The 13,910-nt window shown below is 48.7% G+C and overlaps 29 non-coding genes across 29 annotated transcripts; all 29 read right to left on the reverse strand.

The window, feature by feature from the left end:
* Positions 1 to 96: 96 nt before the first annotated feature.
* Positions 97 to 215, reverse strand: LOC123118370 (5S ribosomal RNA). The gene has a single exon (XR_006457913.1). It is a non-coding gene; the product is annotated as a 5S ribosomal RNA (ribosomal RNA).
* Positions 216 to 581: 366 nt separating this feature from the next.
* On the reverse strand, positions 582 to 700 carry LOC123118133 (5S ribosomal RNA). Its single transcript, XR_006457737.1, has one exon. It is a non-coding gene; the product is annotated as a 5S ribosomal RNA (ribosomal RNA).
* A 367-nt stretch (positions 701 to 1,067) lies between these two features.
* On the reverse strand, positions 1,068 to 1,186 carry LOC123118561 (5S ribosomal RNA). Its single transcript, XR_006458110.1, has one exon. It is a non-coding gene; the product is annotated as a 5S ribosomal RNA (ribosomal RNA).
* A 367-nt stretch (positions 1,187 to 1,553) lies between these two features.
* On the reverse strand, positions 1,554 to 1,672 carry LOC123118346 (5S ribosomal RNA). Its single transcript, XR_006457890.1, has one exon. It is a non-coding gene; the product is annotated as a 5S ribosomal RNA (ribosomal RNA).
* Positions 1,673 to 1,983: 311 nt separating this feature from the next.
* On the reverse strand, positions 1,984 to 2,102 carry LOC123118352 (5S ribosomal RNA). Its single transcript, XR_006457895.1, has one exon. It is a non-coding gene; the product is annotated as a 5S ribosomal RNA (ribosomal RNA).
* A 367-nt stretch (positions 2,103 to 2,469) lies between these two features.
* LOC123118395 (5S ribosomal RNA) lies at positions 2,470 to 2,588 on the reverse strand. The gene has a single exon (XR_006457938.1). It is a non-coding gene; the product is annotated as a 5S ribosomal RNA (ribosomal RNA).
* Positions 2,589 to 3,112: 524 nt separating this feature from the next.
* Positions 3,113 to 3,231, reverse strand: LOC123118572 (5S ribosomal RNA). The gene has a single exon (XR_006458122.1). It is a non-coding gene; the product is annotated as a 5S ribosomal RNA (ribosomal RNA).
* Positions 3,232 to 3,756: 525 nt separating this feature from the next.
* Positions 3,757 to 3,875, reverse strand: LOC123118371 (5S ribosomal RNA). The gene has a single exon (XR_006457914.1). It is a non-coding gene; the product is annotated as a 5S ribosomal RNA (ribosomal RNA).
* Positions 3,876 to 4,241: 366 nt separating this feature from the next.
* On the reverse strand, positions 4,242 to 4,360 carry LOC123117934 (5S ribosomal RNA). Its single transcript, XR_006457565.1, has one exon. It is a non-coding gene; the product is annotated as a 5S ribosomal RNA (ribosomal RNA).
* Positions 4,361 to 4,727: 367 nt separating this feature from the next.
* LOC123118584 (5S ribosomal RNA) lies at positions 4,728 to 4,846 on the reverse strand. The gene has a single exon (XR_006458133.1). It is a non-coding gene; the product is annotated as a 5S ribosomal RNA (ribosomal RNA).
* A 367-nt stretch (positions 4,847 to 5,213) lies between these two features.
* LOC123118596 (5S ribosomal RNA) lies at positions 5,214 to 5,332 on the reverse strand. Its single transcript, XR_006458146.1, has one exon. It is a non-coding gene; the product is annotated as a 5S ribosomal RNA (ribosomal RNA).
* A 367-nt stretch (positions 5,333 to 5,699) lies between these two features.
* LOC123118354 (5S ribosomal RNA) lies at positions 5,700 to 5,818 on the reverse strand. Its single transcript, XR_006457897.1, has one exon. It is a non-coding gene; the product is annotated as a 5S ribosomal RNA (ribosomal RNA).
* A 311-nt stretch (positions 5,819 to 6,129) lies between these two features.
* LOC123118355 (5S ribosomal RNA) lies at positions 6,130 to 6,248 on the reverse strand. Its single transcript, XR_006457898.1, has one exon. It is a non-coding gene; the product is annotated as a 5S ribosomal RNA (ribosomal RNA).
* A 367-nt stretch (positions 6,249 to 6,615) lies between these two features.
* LOC123118396 (5S ribosomal RNA) lies at positions 6,616 to 6,734 on the reverse strand. Its single transcript, XR_006457939.1, has one exon. It is a non-coding gene; the product is annotated as a 5S ribosomal RNA (ribosomal RNA).
* A 367-nt stretch (positions 6,735 to 7,101) lies between these two features.
* Positions 7,102 to 7,219, reverse strand: LOC123118502 (5S ribosomal RNA). The gene has a single exon (XR_006458049.1). It is a non-coding gene; the product is annotated as a 5S ribosomal RNA (ribosomal RNA).
* A 311-nt stretch (positions 7,220 to 7,530) lies between these two features.
* Positions 7,531 to 7,649, reverse strand: LOC123118513 (5S ribosomal RNA). The gene has a single exon (XR_006458062.1). It is a non-coding gene; the product is annotated as a 5S ribosomal RNA (ribosomal RNA).
* Positions 7,650 to 8,016: 367 nt separating this feature from the next.
* On the reverse strand, positions 8,017 to 8,135 carry LOC123118356 (5S ribosomal RNA). Its single transcript, XR_006457899.1, has one exon. It is a non-coding gene; the product is annotated as a 5S ribosomal RNA (ribosomal RNA).
* A 311-nt stretch (positions 8,136 to 8,446) lies between these two features.
* On the reverse strand, positions 8,447 to 8,565 carry LOC123118357 (5S ribosomal RNA). The gene has a single exon (XR_006457900.1). It is a non-coding gene; the product is annotated as a 5S ribosomal RNA (ribosomal RNA).
* A 367-nt stretch (positions 8,566 to 8,932) lies between these two features.
* LOC123118398 (5S ribosomal RNA) lies at positions 8,933 to 9,051 on the reverse strand. Its single transcript, XR_006457941.1, has one exon. It is a non-coding gene; the product is annotated as a 5S ribosomal RNA (ribosomal RNA).
* Positions 9,052 to 9,418: 367 nt separating this feature from the next.
* Positions 9,419 to 9,537, reverse strand: LOC123118496 (5S ribosomal RNA). The gene has a single exon (XR_006458042.1). It is a non-coding gene; the product is annotated as a 5S ribosomal RNA (ribosomal RNA).
* A 367-nt stretch (positions 9,538 to 9,904) lies between these two features.
* Positions 9,905 to 10,023, reverse strand: LOC123118376 (5S ribosomal RNA). Its single transcript, XR_006457919.1, has one exon. It is a non-coding gene; the product is annotated as a 5S ribosomal RNA (ribosomal RNA).
* Positions 10,024 to 10,390: 367 nt separating this feature from the next.
* Positions 10,391 to 10,509, reverse strand: LOC123118415 (5S ribosomal RNA). The gene has a single exon (XR_006457958.1). It is a non-coding gene; the product is annotated as a 5S ribosomal RNA (ribosomal RNA).
* A 367-nt stretch (positions 10,510 to 10,876) lies between these two features.
* On the reverse strand, positions 10,877 to 10,995 carry LOC123118372 (5S ribosomal RNA). The gene has a single exon (XR_006457915.1). It is a non-coding gene; the product is annotated as a 5S ribosomal RNA (ribosomal RNA).
* A 366-nt stretch (positions 10,996 to 11,361) lies between these two features.
* Positions 11,362 to 11,480, reverse strand: LOC123117938 (5S ribosomal RNA). The gene has a single exon (XR_006457568.1). It is a non-coding gene; the product is annotated as a 5S ribosomal RNA (ribosomal RNA).
* A 367-nt stretch (positions 11,481 to 11,847) lies between these two features.
* On the reverse strand, positions 11,848 to 11,966 carry LOC123118608 (5S ribosomal RNA). The gene has a single exon (XR_006458158.1). It is a non-coding gene; the product is annotated as a 5S ribosomal RNA (ribosomal RNA).
* Positions 11,967 to 12,333: 367 nt separating this feature from the next.
* On the reverse strand, positions 12,334 to 12,452 carry LOC123118531 (5S ribosomal RNA). Its single transcript, XR_006458081.1, has one exon. It is a non-coding gene; the product is annotated as a 5S ribosomal RNA (ribosomal RNA).
* A 367-nt stretch (positions 12,453 to 12,819) lies between these two features.
* On the reverse strand, positions 12,820 to 12,938 carry LOC123118620 (5S ribosomal RNA). The gene has a single exon (XR_006458168.1). It is a non-coding gene; the product is annotated as a 5S ribosomal RNA (ribosomal RNA).
* A 367-nt stretch (positions 12,939 to 13,305) lies between these two features.
* LOC123118022 (5S ribosomal RNA) lies at positions 13,306 to 13,424 on the reverse strand. Its single transcript, XR_006457653.1, has one exon. It is a non-coding gene; the product is annotated as a 5S ribosomal RNA (ribosomal RNA).
* A 367-nt stretch (positions 13,425 to 13,791) lies between these two features.
* On the reverse strand, positions 13,792 to 13,910 carry LOC123118632 (5S ribosomal RNA). The gene has a single exon (XR_006458179.1). It is a non-coding gene; the product is annotated as a 5S ribosomal RNA (ribosomal RNA).

Raw genomic sequence — 13,910 nt, forward strand, 5'->3', positions numbered from 1 at the left:
AAACATATCGCAAACGTCAAACATAATATAACGGGATTAATATATATCGCGCACGTGCGACATGTTTGTCACAAGGCGCAAAAAATAATTATAAAAGGAATGCAACACGAGGACTTCCCAGGAGGTCACCCATCCTAGTACTACTCTCGCCCAAGCACGCTTAACTTCGAAGTTCTGATGGGATCCGGTGCTTTAGTGCTGGTATGATCGCATCCGACATGTTTCCCCGTCTTCGTCCCTTATGCTTGCCACTTCCAGGTCCGCTCCAAAGACGATTCTACATTCTCACTACCATTACAACCGTTCCCTAACAATGGATAATGTCCTATACTACTTACTCTCCGCTCAATCACGGAGACGAGTTTTCCACGGTTTCCACCCCTCCCTCCATACCGCAGCAACACGAGTTTTTTCCACCCCTTTCAGAACGCGCTCTTCGCGCCACAAAGCCGCCCCAAGACGCGCGAGTAATGAGCATCGAGCTTAAACATATCGCAAACGTCAAACATAATATAACGGGATTAATATATATCGCGCACGTGCGACATGTTTGTCACAAGGCGCAAAAAATAATTATAAAAGGAATGTAACACGAGGACTTCCCAGGAGGTCACCCATCCTAGTACTACTCTCGCCCAAGCACCCTTAACTTCGGAGTTCTGATGGGATCCGGTGCTTTAGTGCTGGTATGATCACATCCGACATGTTTCCCCGTCTTCGTCCCTTATGCTTGCCACTCCCAGGTCCGCTCCAAAGACGATTCTACATTCTCACTACCATTACAACCGTTCCCTAACAATGGATAAAGTCCTATACTACTTACTCTCCCGCTCAATCGCGGAGACGAGTTTTCCACGGTTTCCACCCCTCCCTCCATACCGCAGCAACACGAGTTTTTTCCACCCCTTTCAGAATGCGCTCTTCGCGCCACAAAGCCGCCCCAAGACGCGCGAGCAATGAGCATCGAGCTTAAACATATCGCAAACGTCAAACATAATATAACGGGATTAATATATATCGCGCACGTGCGACATGTTTGTCACAAGGCGCAAAAAATAATTATAAAAGGAATGCAACACGAGGACTTCCCAGGAGGTCACCCATCCTAGTACTACTCTCGCCCAAGCACGCTTAACTTCGGAGTTCTGATGGGATCCGGTGCTTTAGTGCTGGTATGATCGCATCCGACATGTTTCCCCGTCTTCGTCCCTTATGCTTGCCACTCCCAGGTCCGCTCCAAAGACGATTCTACATTCTCACTACCATTACAACCGTTCCCTAACAATGGATAATGTCCTATACTACTTACTCTCCCGCTCAATCACGGAGAGGAGTTTTCCACGGTTTCCACCCCTCCCTCCATACCGCAGCAACACGAGTTTTTTCCACCCCTTTCAGAACGCGCTCTTCGCGCCACAAAGCCGCCCCAAGACGCGCGAGCAATGAGCATCGAGCTTAAACATATCGCAAACGTCAAACATAATATAACGGGATTAATATATATCGCGCACGTGCGACATGTTTGTCACAAGGCGCAAAAAATAATTATAAAAGGAATGCAACACGAGGACTTCCCAGGAGGTCACCCATCCTAGTACTACTCTCGCCCAAGCACGCTTAACTTTGGAGTTCTGATGGGATCCGGTGCTTTAGTGCTGGTATGATCGCATCCGACATGTTTCCCCGTCTTCGTCCCTTATGCTTGCCACTCCCAGGTCCGCTCCAAAGACGATTCTACATTCTCACTATCATTACAACCGTTCCCTAACAATGGATAATGTCCTATACTACTTACTCTCCCGCTCAATCACGGAGACAAGTTTTCCACGGTTTACACCCCTCCCTCCATACCGCAGCAACACGAGTTTTTTCCACCCCTTTCAGAACGCGCTCTTCGCGCCACAAAGCCGCCCCAAGACGGGATTAATATATATCGCGCACGTGCGACATGTTTGTCACAAGGCGCAAAAAATAATTATAAAAGGAATGCAACACGAGGACTTCCCAGGAGGTCACCCATCCTAGTACTACTCTCGCCCAAGCACGCTTAACTTTGGAGTTCTGATGGGATCCGGTGCTTTAGTGCTGGTATGATCGCATCCGACATGTTTCCCCGTCTTCGTCCCTTATGCTTGCCACTCCCAGGTCCGCTCCAAAGACGATTCTACATTCTCACTACCATTACAACCGTTCCCTAACAATGGATAATGTCCTATACTACTTACTCTCCCGCTCAATCACGGAGACGAGTTTTCCACGGTTTCCACCCCTCCCTCCATACCGCAGCAACACGAGTTTTTTCCACCCCTTTCAGAACGCGCTCTTCGCGCCACAAAGCCGCCCCAAGACGCGCGAGCAATGAGCATCGAGCTTAAACATATCGCAAACGTCAAACATAATATAACGGGATTAATATATATCGCGCACGTGCGACATGTTTGTCACAAGGCGCAAAAGATAATTATAAAAGGAATGCAACACGAGGACTTCCCAGGAGGTCACCCATCCAAGTACTACTCTCGCCCAAGCACGCTTGACTTCGGAGTTCTAATGGGATCCGGTGCTTTAGTGCTGGTATGATCGCATCCAACATGTTTCCCCGTCTTCGTCCCTTATGCTTGCCACTCCCAGGTCCGCTCCAAAGACGATTCTACATTCTCACTACCATTACAACAGTTCCCTAACAATGGATAATGCCCTATACTACTTACTCTCCCGCTCAATCACGGAGACGAGTTTTCCACGGTTTCCACCCCTCCCTCCATACCGCAGCAACACGAGTTTTTTCCACCCCTTTCAGAACGCGCTCTTCGCGCCACAAAGCCGCCCCAAGACGCGCGAGCAATGAGCATCGAGCTTAAACATATCGCAAACGTCAAACATAATATAACGGGATTAATATATATCGCGCACGTGCGACATGTTTGTCACAAGGCGCAAAAAATAATTATAAAAGGAATGCAACACGAGGACTTCCCAGGAGGTCACCCATCCTAGTACTACTCTCGCCCAACGTCAAACATATCGCAAACGTCAAACATAATATAACGGGATTAATATATATCGTGCACGTGCGACATGTTTGTCACAAGGCGCAAAAAATAATTATAAAGGAATGCAACACGAGGACTTCCCAGGAGGTCACCCATCCTAGTACTACTCTCGCCCAAGCACGCTTAACTTCGGAGTTCTGATGGGATCCGGTGCTTTAGTGCTGGTATGATCGCATCCGACATGTTTCCCCGTCTTCGTCCCTTATGCTTGCCACTCCCAGGTCCGCTCCAAAGACGATTCTACATTCTCACTACCATTACAACCGTTCCCTAACAATGGATAATGTCCTATACTACTTACTCTCCCGCTCAATCACGGAGACGAGTTTTCCACGGTTTCCACCCCTCCCTCCATACCGCAGCAACACGAGTTTTTTCCACCCCTTTCAGAACGCGCTCTTCGCGCCACAAAGCCGCCCCAAGACGCGCGAGCAATGAGCATCGAGCTTAAACATATCGCAAACGTCAAACATAATATAACGGGATTAATATATATCGCGCACGTGCGACATGTTTGTCACAAGGCGCAAAAAATAATTATAAAAGGAATGCATCACGAGGACTTCCCAGGAGGTCACCCATCCTAGTACTACTCTCGCCCAACGTCAAACATATCGCAAACGTCAAACATAATATAACGGGATTAATATATATCGCGCACGTGCGACATGTTTGTCACAAGGCGCAAAAAATAATTATAAAAGGAATGCAACACGAGGACTTCCCAGGAGGTCACCCATCCTAGTACTACTCTCGCCCAAGCACGCTTAACTTCGAAGTTCTGATGGGATCCGGTGCTTTAGTGCTGGTATGATCGCATCCGACATGTTTCCCCGTCTTCGTCCCTTATGCTTGCCACTTCCAGGTCCGCTCCAAAGACGATTCTACATTCTCACTACCATTACAACCGTTCCCTAACAATGGATAATGTCCTATACTACTTACTCTCCGCTCAATCACGGAGACGAGTTTTCCACGGTTTCCACCCCTCCCTCCATACCGCAGCAACACGAGTTTTTTCCACCCCTTTCAGAACGCGCTCTTCGCGCCACAAAGCCGCCCCAAGACGCGCGAGTAATGAGCATCGAGCTTAAACATATCGCAAACGTCAAACATAATATAACGGGATTAATATATATCGCGCACGTGCGACATGTTTGTCACAAGGCGCAAAAAATAATTATAAAAGGAATGTAACACGAGGACTTCCCAGGAGGTCACCCATCCTAGTACTACTCTCGCCCAAGCACGCTTAACTTCGGAGTTCTGATGGGATCCGGTGCTTTAGTGCTGGTATGATCACATCCGACATGTTTCCCCGTCTTCGTCCCTTATGCTTGCCACTCCCAGGTCCGCTCCAAAGACGATTCTACATTCTCACTACCATTACAACCGTTCCCTAACAATGGATAATGTCCTATACTACTTACTCTCCCGCTCAATCGCGGAGACGAGTTTTCCACGGTTTCCACCCCTCCCTCCATACCGCAGCAACACGAGTTTTTTCCACCCCTTTCAGAATGCGCTCTTCGCGCCACAAAGCCGCCCCAAGACGCGCGAGCAATGAGCATCGAGCTTAAACATATCGCAAACGTCAAACATAATATAACGGGATTAATATATATCGCGCACGTGCGACATGTTTGTCACAAGGCGCAAAAAATAATTATAAAAGGAATGCAACACGAGGACTTCCCAGGAGGTCACCCATCCTAGTACTACTCTCGCCCAAGCACGCTTAACTTCGGAGTTCTGATGGGATCCGGTGCTTTAGTGCTGGTATGATCGCATCCGACATGTTTCCCCGTCTTCGTCCCTTATGCTTGCCACTCCCAGGTCCGCTCCAAAGACGATTCTACATTCTCACTACCATTACAACCGTTCCCTAACAATGGATAATGTCCTATACTACTTACTCTCCCGCTCAATCACGTAAACGAGTTTTCCACGGTTTCCACCCCTCCCTCCATACCGCAGCAACACGAGTTTTTTCCACCCCTTTCAGAACGCGCTCTTCGCGCCACAAAGCCGCCCCAAGACGCGCGAGCAATGAGCATCGAGCTTAAACATATCGCAAACGTCAAACATAATATAACGGGATTAATATATATCGCGCACGTGCGACATGTTTGTCACAAGGCGCAAAAAATAATTATAAAAGGAATGCAACACGAGGACTTCCCAGGAGGTCACCCATCCTAGTACTACTCTCGCCCAAGCACGCTTAACTTCGGAGTTCTGATGGGATCCGGTGCTTTAGTGCTGGTATGATCGCATCCGACATGTTTCCCCGTCTTCGTCCCTTATGCTTGCCACTCCCAGGTCCGCTCCAAAGACGATTCTACATTCTCACTACCATTACAACCGTTCCCTAACAATGGATAATGTCCTATACTACTTACTCTCCCGCTCAAACACGGAGACGAGTTTTCCACGGTTTCCACCCCTCCCTCCATACCGCAGCAACACGAGTTTTTTCCACCCCTTTCAGAACGCGCTCTTCGCGCCACAAAGCCGCCCCAAGACGCGCGAGCAATGAGCATCGAGCTTAAACATATCGCAAACGTCAAACATAATATAACGGGATTAATATATATCGCGCACGTGCGACATGTTTGTCACAAGGCGCAAAAAATAATTATAAAAGGAATGCAACACGAGGACTTCCCAGGAGGTCACCCATCCTAGTACTACTCTCGCCCAAGCACGCTTAACTTTGGAGTTCTGATGGGATCCGGTGCTTTAGTGCTGGTATGATCGCATCCGACATGTTTCCCCGTCTTCGTCCCTTATGCTTGCCACTCCCAGGTCCGCTCCAAAGACGATTCTACATTCTCACTATCATTACAACCGTTCCCTAACAATGGATAATGTCCTATACTACTTACTCTCCCGCTCAATCACGGAGACAAGTTTTCCACGGTTTACACCCCTCCCTCCATACCGCAGCAACACGAGTTTTTTCCACCCCTTTCAGAACGCGCTCTTCGCGCCACAAAGCCGCCCCAAGACGGGATTAATATATATCGCGCACGTGCGACATGTTTGTCACAAGGCGCAAAAAATAATTATAAAAGGAATGCAACACGAGGACTTCCCAGGAGGTCACCCATCCTAGTACTACTCTCGCCCAAGCACGCTTAACTTTGGAGTTCTGATGGGATCCGGTGCTTTAGTGCTGGTATGATCGCATCCGACATGTTTCCCCGTCTTCGTCCCTTATGCTTGCCACTCCCAGGTCCGCTCCAAAGACGATTCTACATTCTCACTACCATTACAACCGTTCCCTAACAATGGATAATGTCCTATACTACTTACTCTCCCGCTCAATCACGGAGACGAGTTTTCCACGGTTTCCACCCCTCCCTCCATACCGCAGCAACACGAGTTTTTTCCACCCCTTTCAGAACGCGCTCTTCGCGCCACAAAGCCGCCCCAAGACGCGCGAGCAATGAGCATCGAGCTTAAACATATCGCAAACGTCAAACATAATATAACGGGATTAATATATATCGCGCACGTGCGACATGTTTGTCACAAGGCGCAAAAGATAATTATAAAAGGAATGCAACACGAGGACTTCCCAGGAGGTCACCCATCCAAGTACTACTCTCGCCCAAGCACGCTTGACTTCGGAGTTCTAATGGGATCCGGTGCTTTAGTGCTGGTATGATCGCATCCAACATGTTTCCCCGTCTTCGTCCCTTATGCTTGCCACTCCCAGGTCCGCTCCAAAGACGATTCTACATTCTCACTACCATTACAACAGTTCCCTAACAATGGATAATGCCCTATACTACTTACTCTCCCGCTCAATCACGGAGACGAGTTTTCCACGGTTTCCACCCCTCCCTCCATACCGCAGCAACACGAGTTTTTTCCACCCCTTTCAGAACGCGCTCTTCGCGCCACAAAGCCGCCCCAAGACGCGCGAGCAATGAGCATCGAGCTTAAACATATCGCAAACGTCAAACATAATATAACGGGATTAATATATATCGCGCACGTGCGACATGTTTGTCACAAGGCGCAAAAAATAATTATAAAAGGAATGCAACACGAGGACTTCCCAGGAGGTCACCCATCCTAGTACTACTCTCGCCCAGCACGCTTAACTTCGGAGTTCTGATGGGATCCGGTGCTTTAGTGCTGGTATGATCGCATCCGACATGTTTCCCCGTCTTCGTCCCTTATGCTTGCCACTCCCAGGTCCGCTCCAAAGACGATTCTACATTCTCACTACCATTACAACCGTTCCCTAACAATGGATAATGTCCTATACTACTTACTCTCCCGCTCAATCACGGAGACGAGTTTTCCACGGTTTCCACCCCTCCCTCCATACCGCAGCAACACGAGTTTTTTCCACCCCTTTCAGAACGCGCTCTTCGCGCCACAAAGCCGCCCCAAGACGGGATTAATATATATCGCGCACGTGCGACATGTTTGTCACAAGGCGCAAAAGATAATTATAAAAGGAATGCAACACGAGGACTTCCCAGGAGGTCACCCATCCAAGTACTACTCTCGCCCAAGCACGCTTGACTTCGGAGTTCTAATGCGATCCGGTGCTTTAGTGCTGGTATGATCGCATCCAACATGTTTCCCCGTCTTCGTCCCTTATGCTTGCCACTCCCAGGTCCGCTCCAAAGACGATTCTACATTCTCACTACCATTACAACAGTTCCCTAACAATGGATAATGCCCTATACTACTTACTCTCCCGCTCAATCACGGAGACGAGTTTTCCACGGTTTCCACCCCTCCCTCCATACCGCAGCAACACGAGTTTTTTCCACCCCTTTCAGAACGCGCTCTTCGCGCCACAAAGCCGCCCCAAGACGCGCGAGCAATGAGCATCGAGCTTAAACATATCGCAAACGTCAAACATAATATAACGGGATTAATATATATCGCGCACGTGCGACATGTTTGTCACAAGGCGCAAAAAATAATTATAAAAGGAATGCAACACGAGGACTTCCCAGGAGGTCACCCATCCTAGTACTACTCTCGCCCAAGCACGCTTAACTTTGGAGTTCTGATGGGATCCGGTGCTTTAGTGCTGGTATGATCGCATCCGACATGTTTCCCCGTCTTCGTCCCTTATGCTTGCCACTCCCAGGTCCGCTCCAAAGACGATTCTACATTCTCACTATCATTACAACCGTTCCCTAACAATGGATAATGTCCTATACTACTTACTCTCCCGCTCAATCACGGAGACAAGTTTTCCACGGTTTACACCCCTCCCTCCATACCGCAGCAACACGAGTTTTTTCCACCCCTTTCAGAACGCGCTCTTCGCGCCACAAAGCCGCCCCAAGACGGGATTAATATATATCGCGCACGTGCGACATGTTTGTCACAAGGCGCAAAAAATAATTATAAAAGGAATGCAACACGAGGACTTCCCAGGAGGTCACCCATCCTAGTACTACTCTCGCCCAAGCACGCTTAACTTTGGAGTTCTGATGGGATCCGGTGCTTTAGTGCTGGTATGATCGCATCCGACATGTTTCCCCGTCTTCGTCCCTTATGCTTGCCACTCCCAGGTCCGCTCCAAAGACGATTCTACATTCTCACTACCATTACAACCGTTCCCTAACAATGGATAATGTCCTATACTACTTACTCTCCCGCTCAATCACGGAGACGAGTTTTCCACGGTTTCCACCCCTCCCTCCATACCGCAGCAACACGAGTTTTTTCCACCCCTTTCAGAACGCGCTCTTCGCGCCACAAAGCCGCCCCAAGACGCGCGAGCAATGAGCATCGAGCTTAAACATATCGCAAACGTCAAACATAATATAACGGGATTAATATATATCGCGCACGTGCGACATGTTTGTCACAAGGCGCAAAAGATAATTATAAAAGGAATGCAACACGAGGACTTCCCAGGAGGTCACCCATCCAAGTACTACTCTCGCCCAAGCACGCTTGACTTCGGAGTTCTAATGGGATCCGGTGCTTTAGTGCTGGTATGATCGCATCCAACATGTTTCCCCGTCTTCGTCCCTTATGCTTGCCACTCCCAGGTCCGCTCCAAAGACGATTCTACATTCTCACTACCATTACAACAGTTCCCTAACAATGGATAATGCCCTATACTACTTACTCTCCCGCTCAATCACGGAGACGAGTTTTCCACGGTTTCCACCCCTCCCTCCATACCGCAGCAACACGAGTTTTTTCCACCCCTTTCAGAACGCGCTCTTCGCGCCACAAAGCCGCCCCAAGACGCGCGAGCAATGAGCATCGAGCTTAAACATATCGCAAACGTCAAACATAATATAACGGGATTAATATATATCGCGCACGTGCGACATGTTTGTCACAAGGCGCAAAAAATAATTATAAAAGGAATGCAACACGAGGACTTCCCAGGAGGTCACCCATCCTAGTACTACTCTCGCCCAAGCACACTTAACTTCGGAGTTCTGATGGGAGCCGGTGCTTTAGTGCTGGTATGATCGCATCCGACATGTTTCCCCGTCTTCGTCCCTTATGCTTGCCACTCCCAGGTCCGCTCCAAAGACGATTCTACATTCTCACTACCATTACAACCGTTCCCTAACAATGGATAATGTCCTATACTACTTTCTCTCCCGCTCAATCACGGAGACGAGTTTTCCATGGTTTCCACCCCTCCCTCCATACCGCAGCAACACGAGTTTTTTCCACCCCTTTCAGAACGCGCTCTTCGCGCCACAAAGCCGCCCCAAGACGCGCGAGCAATGAGCATCGAGCTTAAACATATCGCAAACGTCAAACATAATATAACGGGATTAATATATATCGCGCACGTGCGACATGTTTGTCACAAGGCGCAAAAAATAATTATAAAAGGAATGCAACACGAGGACTTCCCAGGAGGTCACCCATCCTAGTACTACTCTCGCCCAAGCACGCTTAACCTCGGAGTTCTGATGGGATCCGGTGCTTTAGTGCTGGTATGATCGCATCCGACATGTTTCCCCGTCTTCGTCCCTTATGCTTGCCACTCCCAGGTCCGCTCCAAAGACGATTCTACATTCTCACTACCATTACAACCGTTCCCTAACAATGGATAATGTCCTATACTACTTACTCTCCCGCTCAATCACGGAGACGAGTTTTCCACGGTTTCCACCCCTCCCTCCATACCGCAGCAACACGAGTTTTTTCCACCCGTTTCAGAACGCGCTCTTCGCGCCACAAAGCCGCCCCAAGACGCGCGAGCAATGAGCATCGAGCTTAAACATATCGCAAACGTCAAACATAATATAACGGGATTAATATATATCGCGCACGTGCGACATGTTTGTCACAAGGCGCAAAAAATAATTATAAAAGGAATGCAACACGAGGACTTCCCAGGAGGTCACCCATCCTAGTACTACTCTCGGCCAAGCACGCTTAACTTCGGAGTTCTGATGGGATCCGGTGCTTTAGTGCTGGTATGATCGCATCCGACATGTTTCCTCGTCTTCGTCCCTTATGCTTGCCACTCCCAGGTCCGCTCCAAAGACGATTCTACATTCTCACTACCATTACAACCGTTCCCTAACAATGGATAATGCCCTATACTACTTACTCTCCCGCTCAATCACGGAGACGAGTTTTCCACGGTTTCCACCCCTCCCTCCATACCGCAGCAACACGAGTTTTTTCCACCCCTTTCAGAACGCGCTCTTCGCGCCACAAAGCCGCCCCAAGACGCGCGAGCAATGAGCATCGAGCTTAAACATATCGCAAACGTCAAACATAATATAACGGGATTAATATATATCGCGCACGTGCGACATGTTTGTCACAAGGCGCAAAAAATAATTATAAAAGGAATGCAACACGAGGACTTCCCAGGAGGTCACCCATCCTAGTACTACTCTCGCCCAAGCACGCTTAACTTCGAAGTTCTGATGGGATCCGGTGCTTTAGTGCTGGTATGATCGCATCCGACATGTTTCCCCGTCTTCGTCCCTTATGCTTGCCACTTCCAGGTCCGCTCCAAAGACGATTCTACATTCTCACTACCATTACAACCGTTCCCTAACAATGGATAATGTCCTATACTACTTACTCTCCGCTCAATCACGGAGACGAGTTTTCCACGGTTTCCACCCCTCCCTCCATACCGCAGCAACACGAGTTTTTTCCACCCCTTTCAGAACGCGCTCTTCGCGCCACAAAGCCGCCCCAAGACGCGCGAGTAATGAGCATCGAGCTTAAACATATCGCAAACGTCAAACATAATATAACGGGATTAATATATATCGCGCACGTGCGACATGTTTGTCACAAGGCGCAAAAAATAATTATAAAAGGAATGTAACACGAGGACTTCCCAGGAGGTCACCCATCCTAGTACTACTCTCGCCCAAGCACGCTTAACTTCGGAGTTCTGATGGGATCCGGTGCTTTAGTGCTGGTATGATCACATCCGACATGTTTCCCCGTCTTCGTCCCTTATGCTTGCCACTCCCAGGTCCGCTCCAAAGACGATTCTACATTCTCACTACCATTACAACCGTTCCCTAACAATGGATAATGTCCTATACTACTTACTCTCCCGCTCAATCGCGGAGACGAGTTTTCCACGGTTTCCACCCCTCCCTCCATACCGCAGCAACACGAGTTTTTTCCACCCCTTTCAGAATGCGCTCTTCGCGCCACAAAGCCGCCCCAAGACGCGCGAGCAATGAGCATCGAGCTTAAACATATCGCAAACGTCAAACATAATATAACGGGATTAATATATATCGCGCACGTGCGACATGTTTGTCACAAGGCGCAAAAAATAATTATAAAAGGAATGCAACACGAGGACTTCCCAGGAGGTCACCCATCCTAGTACTACTCTCGCCCAAGCACGCTTAACTTCGGAGTTCTGATGGGATCCGGTGCTTTAGTGCTGGTATGATCGCATCCGACATGTTTCCCCGTCTTCGTCCCTTATGCTTGCCACTCCCAGGTCCGCTCCAAAGACGATTCTACATTCTCACTACCATTACAACCGTTCCCTAACAATGGATAATGTCCTATACTACTTACTCTCCCGCTCAATCACGGAGACGAGTTTTCCACGGTTTCCACCCCTCCCTCCATACCGCAGCAACACGAGTTTTTTCCACCCCTTTCAGAACGCGCTCTTCGCGCCACAAAGCCGCCCCAAGACGCGCGAGCAATGAGCATCGAGCTTAAACATATCACAAACGTCAAACATAATATAACGTGATTAATATATATCTCGCACGTGCGACATGTTTGTCACAAGGCGCAAAAAATAATTATAAAAGGAATGCAACACAAGGACTTCCCAGGAGGTCACCCATCCTAGTACTACTCTCGCCCAAGCATGCTTAACTTTGGAGTTCTGATGGGATCCGGTGCTTTAGTGCTGGTATGATCGCATCCGACATGTTTCCCCGTCTTCATCCCTTATGCTTGCCACTCCCAGGTCCGCTCCAAAGACGATTCTACATTCTCACTACCATTACAACCGTTCCCTAACAATGGATAATGTCCTATACTACTTACTCTCCCGCTCAATCACGGAGACGAGTTTTCCACGGTTTCCACCCCTCCCTCCATACCGCAGCAACACGAGTTTTTTCCACCCCTTTCAGAACGCGCTCTTCGCGCCACAAAGCCGCCCCAAGACGCGCGAGCAATGAGCATCGAGCTTAAACATATCGCAAACGTCAAATATAATATTACAGGATTAATATATATCGCGCACGTGCGACATGTTTGTCACAAGGCGCAAAAAATAATTATAAAAGGAATGCAACACGAGGACTTCCCAGGAGGTCACCCATCCTAGTACTACTCTCGCCCAAGCACGCTTAACTTCGGAGTTCTGATGGGATCCGGTGCTTTAGTGCTGGTATGATCGCATCCAACATGTTTCCCCGTCTTCGTCCCTTATGCTTGCCACTCCCAGGTCCGCTCCAAAGACGATTCTACATTCTCACTACCATTACAACCGTTCCCTAACAATGGATAATGTCCTATACTACTTACTCTCCCGCTTAATCACGGAGACGAGTTTTCCACGGTTTCCACCCCTCCCTCCATACCGCAGCAACACGAGTTTTTTCCACCCCTTTCAGAACGCGCTCTTCGCGCCACAAAGCCGCCCCAAGACGCGCGAGCAATGAGCATCGAGCTTAAACATATCGCAAACGTCAAACATAATATAACGGGATTAATATATATCGCGCACGTGCGACATGTTTGTCACAAGGCGCAAAAAATAATTATAAAAGGAATGCAACACGAGGACTTCCCAGGAGGTCACCCATCCTAGTACTACTCTCGCCCAAGCACGCTTAACTTCGGAGTTCTGATGGGATCCAGTGCTTTAGTGCTGGTATGATCGCATCCGACTTGTTTCCCCGTCTTCGTCCCTTATGCTTGCCACTCCCAGGTCCGCTCCAAAGACGATTCTACATTCTCACTACCATTACAACCGTTCCCTAACAATGGATAATGTCCTATACTACTTACTCTCCCGCTCAATCACGGAGACGAGTTTTCCACGGTTTCCACCCCTCCCTCCATACCGCAGCAACACGAGTTTTTTCCACCCCTTTCAGAACGCGCTCTTCGCGCCACAAAGCCGCCCCAAGACGCGCGAGCAATGAGCATCGAGCTTAAACATATCGCAAACGTCAAATATAATATTACGGGATTAATATATATCGCGCACGTGCGACATGTTTGTCACAAGGCGCAAAAAATAATTATAAAAGGAATGCAACACGAGGACTTCCCAGGAGGTCACCCATCCTAGTACTACTCTCGCCCAAGCACGCTTAACTTCGGAGTTCTGATGGGATCCGGTGCTTTAGTGCTGGTATGATCGCATCC

The sequence above is a fragment of the Triticum aestivum genome, chromosome 5B, assembly GCF_018294505.1.
Source record: "Triticum aestivum cultivar Chinese Spring chromosome 5B, IWGSC CS RefSeq v2.1, whole genome shotgun sequence".
Taxonomy (NCBI): Eukaryota; Viridiplantae; Streptophyta; class Magnoliopsida; order Poales; family Poaceae; genus Triticum; species Triticum aestivum.